Raw genomic sequence first — 18,236 nt, 5'->3', positions numbered from 1 at the left:
GCAGTTCACCCTGAAATGTCATGCCATTTCAAAGACTTATCTTTTACAGTGCTGTATGTTGCAAACTTTCTAGGCTCTACATTGAAGCCTGCATACACAGTAAAATTATACGGAAATTGAAGTGCCTGAGAAAGTGGCAGTTTGCAAAATGGCACCTGAATTATAAGAAATAAGAAGTAATTGCCAGCTTTTGATTTGCATTTAATGTTACCTGGATTACCAAGCCTTGTCTGCAGCGACTTGAAATGTGCTATCTGAATTTCATGAACTGGCAGTCTGGTCTCATTTAAGACGACTAACTTTGTTTAACACTGCACTAGATTCCTCCATCTGGGTTACGTTTTTTCTTCTATCGTCTTCATGCTATGTTCTCTCTTCAGTCATTCAGAGGCTCCAGAACTTGGAATTTTTTACTATTTCTGTACACTCCTGTTATACCGCAGTACATTGCAACGAAAAATAAAAAATTTTTAACTGTTAGGAGAGCAATTGCAGATCACTTGTTCCTTCCCAATCCCAGAAACAAAACTTCAGTGTGGAGAGTGACCAGTTAAAAGACATGTATCACAAAACTTTCTCTAATTTTAATGACATTGCAGATAGATATTACACACATATACTACGCAAATGGTAACAGGAGTCCTCAAGGTTTATATACAGTTCCTGAACCATTTTAGCTATACAGTCAATTTAGGAACTAGCCTAGTTAAGCCAGACATCATTTGGGTGGATCCATATATATATATATTGCTACAGAACTGTAGAGCTTAGTTCAGAAGGAAAGATCTAGTCTAGAAGAAGCAATTTAGTGTTTCTACTTGTTCGTCATCCAGCTTCTTTGCAAGGAACGCTTAGTGCATGTTACAAAAGGTAGAGGAAACCAAATGACTCATTTGAAGAGCTGGGAGGCAGTGAATTTAAGTTTGGAACATGAATATTCATCAGATTTTGCTCCTCTAAAATAATCATCAAGCAGAACTTTTCTTTGAGAAAAGCTGTCGAGTTTGACGTATCGTGCATTCAGAACCTGACTTAGAAATTATTAACTTTGAAATGGAAGAATCTTTTCAAGCAGCATTAAACAGAGCATTTTAGCAGTTTCCTATTAAATTTTCTTCAGTGTTTGTAAAGTTCACTGATTTCAGAGAAATAAAAAGCAGCAACATGTAAAAGATGGAGACTTAGTACTCAGGAGTAAACCAACTCCTCTTCTTTCAGACTTCAAAAAATAAGAGGGGGCTAAAAAATGCATTCAGCTGGTGTAAAGGGGTGATTTAATTTGCCTCATATCTGGGAGTGCCAGATAGAAGCAAAGGCAATAGGAGGCCTTCCTGTGTTCCCTGCTCGGCTGTATTATTCGCTATAATTTTAGGCAGACTGTCTCTCAACAGGCTGAAGGATGTGCAATAGCTGAGAAAATCAGGCCATTTGATGATGCCATTAACTGCTTAGGCATAACATTTTTAGACATTTACACTTAGGAATTTTGATCTCTACCCAAATCCTACATGTCATAAAGAAAAATGATGCTACATTATAACATCAAATTTGGTACTTGGAGTCATTCCGAAATAAAGTGCTGAAAATCCTCTAAGTTATGATTTAATAACAAAGGAAATCTCTTCTCTAAGGCAAAGTGCTAGGAAAATGCTAATTCTAGGGTGAGGATATTTAGGGATGATTTATACCTCAGAACATAAAGAGGAAGTTTTATATTCATTCTAATATAAAAATATATATTTGCATTTTCCTTATGAATTCCTAATTCCTTTAAAAGGACTAGCTAGGTTCAGACATTTAATTGTGCACTGCTTTATGAAATATATTTCATTTTTGTCTGTTGTTGTTGTTCTTCAATTTCAAATTTATTTTGTCATGTTGGTTGGTATCTCAGTTTGCTTCATTTCTTCCCCAAGAGACTGCTGCTTTTGTGACTGTCCCAAGTAAGGGATTTTAAAATAAATTACTTTCAGTGATAGAACTATAAATAAAATAGTGGATATTTTCTGGAAGAAGTTTTGTATCATAAAAACCAAACAACCAAAAACTCAGCCAGAACTTTGTTATAAAAACCTGAACTGAAGAACTTGATAAGATAAAAGAATAACAAGTGGAGAATCAAATATTGGTAGATGTCAGATTAGTCTTTTTTTTCTTAACAAACAAATTTCCTGACTTCTACAGGCAGCCTATTTTGGTAGTGGAAAGGAAGGATATAATGAGATGGACTCATGTTGCTGCACAGTCTAGGGGAGAACTCTACTCCCTACTACTACTAGAGTAGTGGTCAGTGACTTGATGTCCAGATGAAGATCAGTGACAAGTAGTGTACCTCAGGGGCCCTTACTGGGACCAGTGCTGTTTAGCGTCTTCATCAACGACACAGACAGTGGGATTGAGTGCACCCTCAGCAAATTTGCAGGTGACACCAAGCTGAGTGGGGCAGTTGACACACCAGAGGGACATGATGCCATCCAGAGGGCCCTGGGCAAACTGGAGAAGTGAGCCCTTGTGAACCTCATGAGGTTCTACAAAGTCAAGGGCATCTGAGTCAATCAATCAGAGCAATCCTTCATATAAATACAGGCTGGCGGATGGTGTGATTGAGAGCAGCTCTGTGGAGAAGGGCTTGGGGTTACTGATGGATGAAAGGCTGGACGTGAGCCGACAATGTGTGCTTGCAGCCCAGAAAGCCTGGGCTGGATCAAAAGAAGTGTGACTGTCTCAAGAGAGGTGATCCTACCCCTCTACTCCACTCTGGGGAGACCTCACCTGGAGTGCTGTGTCCAGCTCTGGAGTCCCCAGCACACAGACATGAACCTGCTGGAGAGGGTCTGGGGGAGGGACACAAAAATGATAAAAGGGATGGAGCATCTCCACTAAGAGGAGAGGCTTAGAGAGCTGGATTGTTCAACCTGGAGAAGAGAAGGCCCCAGAGAGGCCTTATTGCGGCCTTTTAAAGTGCCTATAAGAAAGATGGGGACAGTGTTTTTAGCAAGGCCTGTTGAAACAGAACAACGGATAATGGTTTTGGAGACTGGTAAAAAAAACAATCAAACTGGTATTTTATGAGGGTGGTGAAACACTGGCACAGGTTGCCCAGAGAGGTGGCAGATGCCCCATCCCTGGAAACATTCAAGGTCCGGTTGGATGGGGCTCTGGGCAATCTGATGTAGTTGAAGATGTCCCTGCTCACTGCAGCGGAGATTGGACCAGATGACCTTTGAAGGTCCCTTCCAACCCAGAACATTCAATGATTCTATGATAATGGCTTGTTTATTTTCTAGGGTTTCACACTCAAGTATTCCCAAGTGTTAGCCTTCTCATCTGACAGATTTGAGTGCGACCAGAAGCCTGAACGAGCAGCCTGTGATGTTCAACTATGCCAAATGCTTTTAGTAGCCGAGTTACAGCAAGAGCAGAGGCTGAGCAGCTTGTCAGTCTCGGGAGATTCCTAGACGTTGCTGTATTACAGACAGAATTCAACTTATTTGTAGGCTTATCTTAGTAAGAGGATGGAGAAATCAAATTTAAATATTTCCAAAGAAAAAGCTTGAATAAACAAATAAAAAATCAACGGGCCATTGGAGTTGGCCCAAGTCACAAGTAAGAATCCTGGAATGTTTTCTGCAAATACCTGTGACAGTCGTACTTTCTTTTCCGTGCATGGGAGCATAGCTGCAGCTGGTCAAGCAATGGTCAAGTCTATTTGTAGACTACTGCAACTAGCTTCAGACTTGGACTTTGATTTGGGACTCTCTTGTTTTTAGTCTTCACCAGTAGTAATTCCAGTGAGGTTTTGGCTCAGTGTCTAGGTTTCTGAAGATTGAATCTGATCCCAAAAGCTAGCATCTATGTGGATTGGATCCCTCAGCGGGCAAAGAAAAAGAATACAAAGGGAGGTGAAGGCTGCACTGCTGCGTGTGGAGTACTCTATGGCCACTTTGCTTTTGAACATCGTATATATACGTTTTCCCTAATCTCCAGTTTTAATTCAGTTATTGAAAAAGAATCTTTACCTCATTTAACTGTCACATTTGTAACAATCATCTATATGTAAGTATCTCACAATCAGAAAATTGGAATGGGGTTATTTGACTATGACATGAAGTTCACATGAAGTTCTGTTAGGTGCAGTGGGAACTTTAGAGGTGTCAATTGAAAATCAGAGCTTTGAATGAAGGATAAAAGATCAAGTATCTTCATTAAGCCTGTGAGATATAAAAAAGTTGAGGAAGGTCAGAGGTCCTCTGTGTTCTCTTGGATTTTCTCCTCTCTCGGAAAAAAGTCACAAAACATAGCAAAATGATTGAAAAATTGCCTCTGTGATACTGCTACTCCCATGCCTTTGCAGCGGCTGAAGCAAGATGTTGAAGAAAAGGAAGAAGTGATTTTTTTGCAGGGTTTTTCTTCTGCACTGCTGGAAGGCAAAATGGTAGTTTTGGTTTATTTCTTAGCAGTTAAATACTTACATAAAAGTTACTCTTCTCGTTATTGGTCCTGTCATATTTTAGCACAATAATCTTGATTGTTACTCAACATAAGGTTAGTTATTCCTTTACACCAATTGTAGTCCTTCAAAACCATTTTAGGACAATTTATGATTTATATTTATGCCAATAATCCTGTACCTTTCCTGGGAATTTAATTTTGGGAGGGGTTTAGATATGGAAATGAAGACTTTGTATAGGGGAAATAGCTGTAGCTGTTGTAAACACTGCTTAGTTGTAGAAGAGCTGTGATCTGTAGTCGTACATATTGTGTGTGTTGGGGATTTTAAGAGATAAGTTTACACTAGAGCTTCCAGACTGCCATAGCCTGTTCTGGCTGTGGCAATACCCTCTGCCCTTTAATTTCCACTGCTTCTGATAATTTTATGTGGTCTGTCAAAAAGCTAAGATTATCTGAATTTTAGGTTAAATGGGAGGTGATTTCAGGTGAAAAGTAAGTAATGCAAAGACAAAACAGTGTTTCTCTGCTAGAATTGCACGAGAGGTTTTTTGCTGCAGGCACTGTGCCACTCTGTAATGCCCTTTTATCTCAGCTGTATGTGTCTAGGGTAGAGATGACGCAGCAAATCAAGTCTCCAAACTCTCTGCTCCCTGCTTACGTCTAGGGCTCTGACCTTTTTAGGTAACATGCACCCTTTTTTTTTATGCGGGTTTTGAGCCTGGTGTCCCTCTCTGCTGCAATTCATCATATTTCCACAGTCTCTCATCTTTTGATGTCTTTCTTGAATCCTAATTCTTTCTGGAACACTGCAGATGAGAATTTTCTATCTTAGTGCTTCTAGTAGGTGACAAAAAGGGCTATAGTCCTTTCTGTTCTCTTTCTAGCAGAACTGCAGGCTTTGTGCCTATCCATTAAAGTATTTTTTTTGTCTTTTTTTTCACATGGAAAAACTGCATTGAAAAAAAGAATACGTACATTGTTTCTTTATTTCCTGTTAATTTCAGATTTACTACCCCACTTCATAGCTCACCTAGGGTTGAGGTTTTATGGGCGATAACAATAAATAGCAAACTTGCTTTTTGTATTACTAAAGTTAATTACATAAAGTTAATCACAAAGTTGTAAGAATAAATTGCACTTAAAATGTGTCTTGCTTGCAGCCCCAGTGTAATCATCATTTTGGAGAGATGTTTCAACTGGCTCTGAGATGAGGTGTCCTACGCAGCAAAGCGAGCTGCCTGGAGGGACCCTACCCCCAGTGCCCAGCAGATAACTGCGTCTCCAGCAGGATGCAGTGGGGTTGGCACGTAAACAGACAAGTCTTCTCCCTTGCTGTGTTTATCTGCTACTGCTGTTCCTCATGTGCACAAGCATGGCCATGGTGGTCTGGAGATGACCAGACAGAGGGCTTTTGTCTCCAACATTCACCACTTCTTGTTTGATCTCATCACAGAATCCTCTTTCTGCCCCTTGGTGCACTCCTCAATCATCCAGAATCCCCAAGAAAAAGCCAGAACATAATTCCTTAAAGATTTGACAGATCCTGACACGTTAGGGGAGTAAATCCACTCAGGCAGTTATTTATGTGCCTACAGGGGGATCAGGCATTGTTTTTCTCCTGTAGAAAATGCTTAAAGGCTGAAATGGGTTCCCTTTTTAAAATCTGCAACCCACACCACACTGGCAAGCTGTGTCAAGAGTGTCTTGAATCCATGAGTAACCTTTTTCCTTTTCAGTCAGTTGGGCAATGATAGTAATTTTGGTACTTTCAGCCCCTGGAAAGAAAAACTCACAGTGAGATACATTAGTGCTGCCACCCTTTAGCTGAAAGGGGTGCTTTTAATGTGCTGTTTCTCTGAACTTTGATCTAAAAATGGCCAATGGAAATATTCTGTTTTCCAGAAGAAGGACCACAACTTTCTAACAGCTTCAGGATCTTTTTTGAAGAAAAATTGTTTATAAAACCGAATGCAGCAATGGCTTCAGGAAACATCAGTCACTCTACTAGGAAGAATACAAAAAATTTAGGATGCATAAAACTTTGTTATTCTTATTGGTTGGTTGTCTTTAGAGATTTGATCAAAATTTGCTCTTTCATTTCAAAGGAATTTATCGTATTTTGGCTCTGTTTTTGCATTACATTATGAGCAAATTTTTTTTAATTTGTCACAAGAGAAATTGAAATATGTTTGACTTACTTAAAAAAGAAATTATCATTTAAAAGTTTTGCTTCAAGCATCCATTTATGTTATCCTTTATTATTTTATTATCTATACATTTTTTTCATACAACTAGCATATGGTATAATATTTCATTGAAGATGCTTCAATTTAGAAAAGATAGTTTTGTTCATTACCAAGTAGATTTTTCCGTAATGGTTTGAAATACCAAAAAAAAAAAAAAGTGAATTAAAACACAGAAAACTAAGATATAGAAAGAATATCTGCAGTGTCTTATTACATCTGTTTTCTCAGTGCAAAAACCTGTTATTTCTGATTTTAATGTGAGAATGTAGGTATAGATTGACTGAAATTTATAAATTTGTTCCTAAGTTATTCAATTTTTTGAGCATATTATGCTTTTTTTAAATGTTGTGAGAAGTCGCTTTTTCTATCAGAAAATCATTATATTATCAAATATTTTTGATTGAAAATTTCCATCTAGCTTTATATCCACATAGCTTCATTATATTTTGTGCTGTCATAGTCGAGAAACCTGAGCAATTTATCTGGGCTCCAACTCCTCTGTTGTCCAGACTCCTAAAAATTCGATAAGGGTTGGGTTGAAACCAGGAGTAATAGTTGTATTAATGAGCTCCTCATTGCCTGCTCTCATTGGCAAGATGATAAACATGGCACAGAGACTCTTTAAGAAACCATGGGACCAACAAAGATTGGGTAGGAATGGTATATGGCAAAACAAATATATACATTTGGAAACTTCTGGTGGTAGAATGGATCGCAGTTGTAACTCTGAGCAGAATTAAAATGGTATGGCTCAATGACTGCTGTTAATGACCATGTGAAAAGCAGCAATGTAATATAAGGTGCAGATGAATAGCATTTAGAATTGCTGCAAAAACCTGGCACAAGTCAGAATAAAAGATGGTATTAAACTCTTCAAACAGCACTTGTCTAAAACTAACCAATGTCAATAAACCTAAATGCCCAAATAGATCTTTAATGCAGAATGAGAAAATCTTGAACATTTAGGGAGTTGAAAAAAATATCAAATAAATGCTAGGATGACTAAGCCTCTGCAAATAAGTCTGGTTCTGAAATCTGTGTTTTCTAAACTCAGCAGCCTGACCTTCAGAAGGGAAAAGGTTAGAAGGAATTAAAAATCAGGAAAAAAACTTTCAAATCTCAAACATGAAGGAAAATGTTCCATGAACCTATTTATTTAAAAGAGAATAAAGTTATGCCTAAACTAGATGAACCTTTTTTTTTTAAGCAAACTCAGTTTGTGTACAGAATGATGTATATCAGATTTATTTAATTTGTATTGCACATTTCCTCTCAGAACGACTTCTGCTTTACCTCTGTCTTCATATGGCTGTGCATTTGCATAAGAGTTACAAAATATAATTTTTTGAGCCTTTATGTTTTCTGGAAAGTTTGATTAAAATCAGACAGCAGTTTTGCCCAGGCAACAGTAATAAACAAGGGCTTGAAAGCCAGATGCACAGAGACCACGAGCATTAAAGCCTTCATTCCTTACTAACTGATGCTAAAAATCAGGTCATACAGAAGGAGGAGGAAGTCCCTTCCTGTTTCCTGCTAAAGCAGTAATCTTGGTCATTACTCAGCACAATCTGGGAAATGAGCAGCAAATGTGAGTGACAGTCCTGGCAAACAAAACCAGAAGAAACAGGTTTGTGTTCTGCTTAACTTACCCTTTGTCAGGCACGTTGTGTTGCTGACTGTGAGCACATAAGCCTATTAGGCTTTCAGGAATAGTCTTACCCTTTTATCTGAACATATTTGTGTGGATCAAGCTCTCGAAGAGTTTCAGGGGTGAAGATTTTTGTTAAGAACCCCTTTAGGCATTGAACTAGCAGATTTTCCCACAGTCTCAACTCATTGCTAAACTCGGCAAACCAGCACCTACTCTTGAGACCTGCCAGGAAAAACTGAATGAGGGTGTGTGAAAGAAAGCCCGTTGCCTGCAGTTGCTTCCTAGATGAAAGTCATCCTACAATTTCAGAAGGTCTGCATTTCCGATTGTACTCACTGTGGTGGGAAGCGTCCTACTCCCAGGGTGTCTCCCCACTCCTTGGATGGTAGTGCAGGGTTGTGGGGCTGCCAGCTGGTAAGAAGGTTATCAGGGATTGCTGCAGCAAGGTGACAAGGATTGAATGTCTCCGACAAAAAGTTGTTACTTTCAGCTTACAGTTGTAAAGGATATTTAAAAAAAAATTCTCAAAATTACAAATGAGATATAATAATTTTGGTTTAGTCTCTGCTTGCCTTATCTTTTCATCATTAGTGAAGGGCAATATGGGGTAACAAGTGTCTCTCACAAGCCAAATCCAACCCCAAACCTTGCTTTGCCCCAACAGCAAAGCTGCATAAAACTGCTGCTTTCAAGTGTTGCTGTGTCATGGAGGGGTATGAGTATTGTGACCAGAATGAAGAGTGATGTACTTCTTTTCATTCTGCTAACATACTATATGACTTTTTTTCCTTGAGATTAAGTTTATTCTGTTGCAAACAGAAAAAATAAATCCCCACTTCTGCAAATAGGCAAAAATAGGATAGATTCCTCTAGCAACAAATATTCTTAAAAGTGACAGAATAGCAGAGTAGGTCACCAGAAAACTGGAGTCTGACATCAGGCAAATGATTACTGGGTGGGGGGGAGTTCTCCTCTGAACAGTTATCAGGAGGTTCTGTTTGGTTTCTTCATATGCAGTAAAGACAAGGTTGAGTAAAGAGCTTTGATTTTTCAGTACCTCCCGCCCAGCTGAAGCTGTGATGGCAGTTTACAAACATGAATGAAAAATTCTGCTTATTTCAGGGTATTTAAGCGGCTGGTTTTAAAATTATTTTCCTTCAAATACAAACGTGGACCCATGAGATGTTTCTTTATGCTTGTGGGACCTCATTTCTCTTTTCAGTTTTGGGGAAAAACTGAAACTTCACACCAGAGTGAAGACTGACGTTTTTATTTCTTAAAGTAGTGAGGTAACAAGGAATGAAGATTTATATTTGGTTTGTATCTTCTGAAGGGCTGTATAGGCACTGTAACTTCTTTATTTATGTCCATTCAACTGACCTTAATTAACTTGTTAATTAACTTAATTAACTCTGCATTTCAAAAATCTAAACAACTTCTGGATCGAAACAGAATATTAAAAACATAACAAACAGCAGCAGAAATATCATTCCATCAAAAGATTTTATCCCTTGGTTTGTTATGATATTGTCAACAGTTTTCTTGATGGGATTACTTCCTTACATCTTGCTTCAGCCCATGTATTACTGTTTTCCATAGACCGTTTGAAATGTGATTAAAAATGCATGCTCGTTATCTGCCTCATACAAAAAAAAAAAAAAAAAAAAAAAAAAAAAAAAAAAAAAAAAAAAAAAAAAAAAAAAAAAAAAAAAAAAAGAAAAACCAAAACCAAACCCCAAACTGTGCATTCCAGTATCAAAATCTCTTTTCTAGTTGGATAATTATTAGCCTCAATTCCAGTTTGCAAAGTTCCTTCTTCTGATAGTTGATACACTCTGTTGTGAATTTAGAGACAGTTAATGACTTTCTGCTGTCCCTATCATGTCGGATCATGTCAGATCAAGTATTATATTCAGAAGTAAGTGGAAACCAGAAGGGGTTCTGGCAAAGACTTTCTCAGATCCTGAGGTGTGGGCATGCAGGTTTTGCAAGGTATGTATAATTATGACAAGAAATTTAAATCTTCCATCAATTCATTTTTTTTCCCTGCAGGCTCTAAAACCAAATTGTTTCTTAAAGCACTTATTAAATGCTTGGAAGAAGAAATATGGAAATACATTGACCTTGCAAAAATGCATTTTGCTCTAATTGTGCTCTTGGGCTAGAAGTAATTTCTGTAGTAGGATATGATTTTCTAATTGCATCTTCTTATTAAAAAAATTTCAAATGTGAAATAAAAAATCCTCCAAAATGACACTGCATGAAAGCAGATTCATAAATGCCTCTCTATTCTTTTTAATTGTAAACCATTTTCCTTACAATATGCTGAATGCATCCTCTTTGAAGCGTACAGGGCATAGTTTTCTATCCGCGACCTCAAAGTAGTTCAGTGGTAACGCTTCAGCGGTTGCCTTGTTTGAGTATGACATGTAATGCATTACATTTGCTGAGGAAGAGGTGGTGAAGTATGAGTTCAGCTGGCTATGTTTTCAGTTAGCTGTGAGGGTAGAATAGCTGTAATGAAATTTATAGCCCCTGCAAGTTTCTGGTTTGATTCAGGGCCTGGTCTTTGCCTCTCACAGTCTGTGGGTTGAAACAAAGTATTGATTTTATGAACCTGGTGCCATCTTGAAGCTGTCTATGAAGGATCAGTGTGGTTGTTTTATGAATAATAAGCAGCTGACCTCACAGGAAAAGATTTAAAATAGATTAATTCATGATAAATTGAACTTTGAAGGAGAAGGTTTGCCAGCTGATATATTGGCACACTAGTGAGGAGTTGCTTTGAATAAAACAGTCCAATTATTTTCTTATCTTTTCTCCTTAATGAACTAAGAGATCATTTCTGTTCTCAAAAGTCAATTAGGAGAGTAGTTTTAAAGTCTTTATTTTAGGCTAAATCCTGCCTTACTCTCCTGAAATATGTTCTGAAATGTGTTCTGCAATGTGGGTGTCAGAAAGTGTGGTTCGTGGTGGCAGCCTGGAATGCATGCTAATAATTCACTTCACTGGTGTGCTGTAGAGACACAACATCCGCCTCCGTGGAGTGTGTTGTGGAGGTTGATTTATGCATTGCATCCCCTGTTTTATGGATTTTATGTGTGCAGGAGTAGCTTAAGCACAGACTGATGGTCAGTACATTCTGTCTTCCTCTTGCAGGGCTTAATTTGTATGAGTAGAGTAAGGACGGGTATACTAAGTTCAAGCTTTCTACTGTGAGCGTCTAGTCCTCTACCTTGCTCATATCTCTCCATTATTCCCTTCTTACCCTTGAGATGTACCTGCCTTTGTCTGCTGACTACTTAGGGAATTAAAACCAGCCTTTGATTTCCTAACTCACATTTATGTAGATGCCTTACACATCACTGACACAAATTGTCTTACACTGCAGACAGTTGCTCACCTCACAGGTGGCAAAATTTGGGGATTTTGCCTTTTTAGACCACTCATGCCTAATTTAAATAACCATCCAGTATACCTGAGGGTGTCTTAGTCCTAGCTGCTGCAGTAGACTAGCATACCTGCATCTTATGTGGAAACATGGAAGCAGGCTATACTAATCAAAGCTATTGCTTGCATTTCTCGTACCACTACTGTTTCTACAAACAGTTGTGTAGAGACATACAGAAGCTCCAAGAGAGGGACATGGAGACCTTCATGTCTCATGTGTATCTGAGGATACATTAACATAAAAAAGCCAGCTGTGTGCAGCCAGAGGGAGGGATAACTCCTCACTGTTCATCTTTGATCTGCTCTTAGTATGGATTTGTAGATTCTCAAACACACACTCAGGAGTTAAGTTTCTGTTTAGCCCCAAATGTTGCTCTTTTGTCATGATATCAGCTATCTTATTTGTCCTCTAAGACTGTTCTCTCCAGCAGCAGAAACACATGTGGGCACTGCCTTGTATGTTCTGTTATGGTAGTGAATGATTTAAGTGTTTTAAAGCATTTTCATGTTTTGAAAACTCAGGGTTTCTACAGAAAGCAAGTAATTGCTAAATGTGTTTGTTGACAGCTCCCTGGGGATAGGCGAGTTCCGTTGACACTAGCAAGAATACGACTAAGATTTCTCATTTTTAAGCAAGATACAGAAGAATCATCCATCTACTACTGTGGTCTAAAGCCTTTCATGTGCAGTGCAAAGCATATGATAAATAATGTGTTAGTTTTTCATTCAGCGTTACAAAACTCCCTAGATAGAACAGTTATTCTGATTAAATGAATTATTTAAAAGGAAAGGTTTTGGGTTTGTTTTCTAGAGCTCTTTCTGCAAGCTGTAGTTCCTGCTTCTGCTTGCAAAAATGGGTAATGAGCCAAAGAAAAAAAAATGCTAGCAACTTGTCAAATTATGCCAAGGCCTGGATGCACTGAAGGAACCATACTTTGACAGCAGACTCAATACCGCATAGATTGGAGTCTTGCTGCCTTCGTATGTCTAATGAACTGCTTGTGAAAAGCTTTTTCATTTGCATGCTTAGGCCACTTTGGCTAGAGGTGATCTCAAAAATTAATGAAGTACACCAATTCCAGGCTTTGACCCAGCTTACCAGTGTGGTGGACTTCATTGAGCTGGCAAGTTTAAGGGCTTGTTGGAAAGTGCTGAAAATAGAAACAGGAAGGATGGAAGGAACAATCATTGTGGTTGGGTACTCTGCCATGTCCTATCTGCAATTAGAGACTGCTTTGATTTTCTGAAACAAGAAAGGAAAATATTTTAGGTAGCCGTGCAACTAACAGATTGTTCATACCTTGTCCTCTTGTCATGTACATTCAGGATTTGTTGCTCTCCAAATGCAGTGCATTTTGTATTTTCAGGCACCACGCAAAACACCTAGAAAAAAGCCGTTGCACATTTCTGCTGGTCTTCATTATGTAGGATTCAATCAAGTATTATCTGCCTTGTGTAATTTCATCTTTGCCCTGGACATCTTTTGCTTACCTGCCTGCTGTGTGAAATAATGTCTTATTCTATATAAAATATTCCTCCTTTAGTTCATATACTTCAGTGTGTGAACTCAGAATTGGATTATTTTCAAGTAAAGACAAGCAAATTCTTGTGGAAAGCAAACACAGAATTGTCATGAGCACAGATGAGTGCAGTTTATCTTTCCATTTGAGGGAATACTTGTGGGAATGTATTTATAATCTTTGTTCAGCTTTACATACTGATGTTAAACTCTGGGTATTTTGACTTCAGACACCTTGCTATTTCTAGAACAACTATGCAATGGAAAAGTCAATGAGATTATTGTTGTGAAGAGATCTTTTCAATACTAATGAAAGAAAGATAAAGAGTGATAGCAGAGACTAACAAATTGTATGGATAGCAAGTTATGAGTTCCTCAACTTCATGGTGTATTTGATATGATCAAGGAGCTGGAATTGTGCTTGAACTATTTGGAGTGATTTGTGGAGCATTGGTATGTGTACAATATTCATAGCCATCTTCAGCGGTTAGTGTCAATTTGGAAGTTTTTTCCAGCAGAAGTGTTATTTCTTGCTTCAAAATGGCCAAGAACTGATCAAATTTGAAAGATGTAGGCTAGAATTAGATGATGAGTTTTAGCTAGTGCAAATAATCTCATAAACACAACTAGCAGGTCAAAGGAAAACAGATCTTCTAAGCAGAAAAAATATTGGTAATATTTCTTTGAGGAGCCAGAGCAAACACAAAGAACATGAGGTCTGTTTCTGGATGAAGGTTGTGACACAATCGCCATAAATATAACCAGGAGATGGGAGGAAAGCCACCCCTCGGTGACTGTCGCATGGCTGAACATACTTTTTCTAGCTTGTGTGGTAAAGGAGAATTCCTAAGGCAGCACCTCTTTCACAGATTCAGCGCTGTATATGACTGAAGCGATGGAATAATTACCAGAATTATAACATTGATAAAGTTGGATAATACTCATGCTGTGCAAGAAGAAATTAATGAGACATTGTAAAAGCACTCAGAAGTAACAAAGTGTTTGCCTGTTTTGTAACCTTAACTCAGATTTCTTGTGCACATACATTTTTAGGAAATCATGGTTTTATCAACAGCATTCCTCAGTCTCTGGAGTCCTTATTTTATATAATGTGTGGAGGAGCTATTTAGCATGTATTCCTTGTTACTTACCATGTGCAGCTCCTTATTTTATTTATCATTTGAACATTTTTCTAAAGAGAAAGGGGCTTTTTAGTGTTGCATCTGAGTACCCATAGTTATCAGAGACTGTGTTTTCAAACTCGTGTGTGCATGTATTTTGTCTGATTTACAGATGGAAAGCTGAGGCATGGTGATATTGAGGACAAAAATAGCTGCAGGTTTTTGACATGCAGTTTTGAGTTGCTGGTAACCTAAATTTCAAGATACCTCTGCAGCAAATCATAGGTTCAAAGCACACATTCGATGCATTACATCTTTGCAAGTCAGAAGCTCTTTATTGGTGTCTGCCTTATTAAAAATATGAGTTAAAGCAGTCACATAATATCTTGCACAGAGTCTGGTACACCAGGGGCTTCAATCATGGTTAGTATGGCCCTTTTTGTTACAGAAGTCTTTTAACCTCTTTGAAAAATGACAGCAGTCAAAATTCAGATTCATCCCTAGAGAAAAACCTCTTAGAAGCATTAAATTAATGAAGCATTTTTAGAGAAAAAATAGTATGTGGTTGTGTATCAAAACCTGTGTGTACATTCACAATGATGGTAATGACTGCTGGGCTGTTCTCTCTCTGTTCGCTGATTTGAACTCAGAACTAGGCAACACACAGCAGGCTGAGCTGAGCTGCTGGGCGGGGAGGAACCTTTGGCCAGTTAGCTGGAAAATAATTTCTGTTGGGCATATGCAAACAGTGATTTTTAAGAGACTTGTAAATTTTCTAGGTTTGAGAGGATTTCTCTTAGAAACAGTAAAATGCACATCCTTAACACAGAGTTTATAGCTTGATGAATTTCAAGGTTCTTCTCCAGTTCCTCTTGGGATCTAAGAGATTCTCAAAGAAAAGGATGCCAGAACTTGTCAAAACAAGGCATTTTTCTCTTTACCTCAGTCTCCCAGATAGCTGAATTACATTTGCTGACATCTTCTTTTAAAGAAATCAACCTGAGACAGACACCCAACAAGAGAAAAAAGTAAAGTTGTAAGTAGCTAAAATGGTTTTAAAAAGGGAAGTGGTGTCAGGCATTAATAAGCAGCAGTACTAACCTGACCTGTCATAAACTCTGTAGGATGCATGAAAAAGAGAAAAGTAAATGAAAAGTAAAATGCAAATGGAAGATTAATCTTAGCCAGGAATTAAATCTTGTGTTAAGTCCCTTAGGTACAGTTTGACAATGAATATTGTTTTGATGAAGGGTAGGAAGATCTAGAACAAAAATTACAGTGAGACTTTGCTGCAGACTACCAAGAATGGTTTTCAATCTCCAGGTGACGCACAAGTAATTTTACCAGATTTGTTTGTCATACATTTGCTAGTTTAAAGGAGAAATGAGTATCAATAATCAAGATTTTTTTTCCAAATTATAGGTAAGGCATATTCATTATCAAAAATTACCACTAACTCATCTGATAGTAACTACACTATCTAGACACCGGTAAAGAGTGCTGAAAAGGTGAAAAAAACAAGTACTGAAAGATAAAAGATTTAGGTGCTTGAACAAATTAAAACAGCTCGGACAAAGCACTCAAATAAACATAGAACAATGATCTTCATTGCCAAAAGGGTGGCTGATATGGTCTATTTTATTGGAATTTTCCATTTTTACTGTGTGTTTTCAAAAAGGTGGTGCAAAATGTTGTTTCAAGCAGGAATCAGTTTCTCTAATGTTCCTCAGAAACATGACATACAAGAAAGAAAGAGTTTTTGGATATTGCTGAATACCAACCATACTGAATGTCAACAGAAATTTGGGGATATGAATGCCTGCAAATTTAGAAAACGTCTGGAACACCTAAACAATCTGAACAAATATAGTGATGGCTCTGAAAGGTCAGAAGTGGAGGTGTCAAAATAATCTTCTCTGTATCTTACAAGATGGCAGTGAGCATTTCCAGAACCCACTAATAATCCACTAGTGAGTGAGATGTGTGTGAAACACCACAGAGAAGCTGTAAGAGAAAGGAAAAGTGTTCATAATAATTTTTTTGCCTGAAAACCTCAGCTGTAGAGCACATGTTTATATTTTGTGAATCAGCTGAACTATTCTGGAATTTAGAAAACGTGAGTCTTCTTACAGAGAAAACTGAGCATGAAATTAAGGACCAAAAATTAAAAAAGAATAAAATAACAAACAATCATGAAGAAAAAGAATTAAGTGTTGATCTTGGTCCCTAGGGTCTTAAGGCTGACGCAGAAAACTCATGGACAAGTATTAATTGACATGAACAGCATACATTAAAAGCTCATGTGAAAGTGCCCAATATATCCCATTTTGGACATGCTGTAGGTTTTATTTTCTTTTTTTGAAGTATCATTTAATAAGGGCATATTATCTTTTCTAAAACTTAAACACAGTTAATATTATTTATGTTTTTATCCATCTTTAAAGTTCTCAGTCTTAATACTATAACACAACTTATATTTCCATGTAGTAAATAGCACTTGAATAATGGCTTTTAGCATCAATGAATCTGCATATCACATTAAATAGTGAAATAGATACTTATTTCAGATACTAAATTTTATTATTAAGTCCCTCATGTGTATATTACCTGGAAATGTTGCGGAAGACATATTTATTTGTAGTCATTCTACTCAACACCAGAAAGTGCAGCACTGTAATAAACTCTTGGCCACTGCAATATGTTTATCTTGTCATGGAGCTGGCTTACTAGTGTGATTTTCTACCTTTCGCAGAGCTAAGGTAGTGCTTGCTGCAGTTGCTATGATACAGGACCAGTGTGGTGAACTTTCTGGTGCATCATCTCACATTTTGTACCATTCTGTTCAATGACACTGCTGTCAACGACTTTCTAAAGCCTTCCGTGAAGAAGTGGATGAGTGAATTTAATCTTACAAAACACCACATGTAAAAATAAGGATTCATGGATATTTTCCATGTTTGCTCTGAATGACTAGTAGCAATAGTACTGAGCTTTAACTCAACTATGGGATGGAACTCTAGATTTCTTGTAAAAGACGGCACATGATGCAGGCTACAGCAAAACAAGGATATTACGTACTCTCTCTTCTGTTTTGAAATGCCTAAACATGTCACCTAGCTTTGTCTCTCCAGAAGTTAGGTGTCTAGAACAGGCTTTATCAACCCTCTGCTCTCTAGGCAAGGGAAAGACATAAAGAGACACCTTCAATGGCAAGTTCATCCCATAAACGTGAGATACTTTACACCAGGATTAATTACTTCCTAAAGTAGCATTCTTTGTCCTGGTTAGAGAGGGCACCTAAATAGATAGCTTAATTGAGTTCCTTGATTTTATATAGCTAAAACTATAAGAGATGAATCCTACTGGAGGTGATAAGGTGAATATTTTTCAAACTTCGTGTCCTGGGAATAATCCAAAACCAAATTTACAGGTGGGGATGCAAGAAAACTGGGAGTATACTACAGTATATGTCAATACGCTAAGAGTCATAATGTAACACCACAGAGAAGCAATGGTAGAGAAAGATCTGAGAGGCACAGATCAACCTCCCTTCTGCACAAAAGTGAGGCTTTTCTGAGACTAGGTAAATGACATTTCTGTAAGAGTAGCCTTTCTCTCATTTGCCTCCTCTGTCTCAATCTCCCAAAGTAGAAAGTTGACAGCTGATGTTTCCTGAGAGATGTATAACATGTTCTCTGTCAACTCTGGTGACTGGGAATCCTATTTTGATGACATTGCACCCACTAGACAAAGGCTGAAGACAAGAAAATAAAACTTTTGGAAGTATTGGCTTCCTG

The 18,236-nt window shown here is 37.8% G+C and overlaps 1 protein-coding gene across 1 annotated transcript in view; it reads left to right on the top strand.

Moving 5' to 3' along the window:
* The window catches only part of LOC104496932 (neuron navigator 3-like), a gene marked incomplete at its 3' end in the record, with an annotated part of 93,834 nt that overhangs the window by 24,270 nt on the left and 51,328 nt on the right, over positions 1 to 18,236 (top strand). The gene's annotated exons all lie outside the window — the stretch shown is intronic.

The sequence above is a fragment of the Buceros rhinoceros genome, unplaced genomic scaffold (genome assembly GCF_000710305.1).
Source record: "Buceros rhinoceros silvestris isolate BGI_N320 unplaced genomic scaffold, ASM71030v1 scaffold6857, whole genome shotgun sequence".
Taxonomy (NCBI): domain Eukaryota; kingdom Metazoa; phylum Chordata; class Aves; order Bucerotiformes; family Bucerotidae; genus Buceros; species Buceros rhinoceros.
This window is presented reverse-complemented; position numbering and strand designations above follow the sequence as displayed.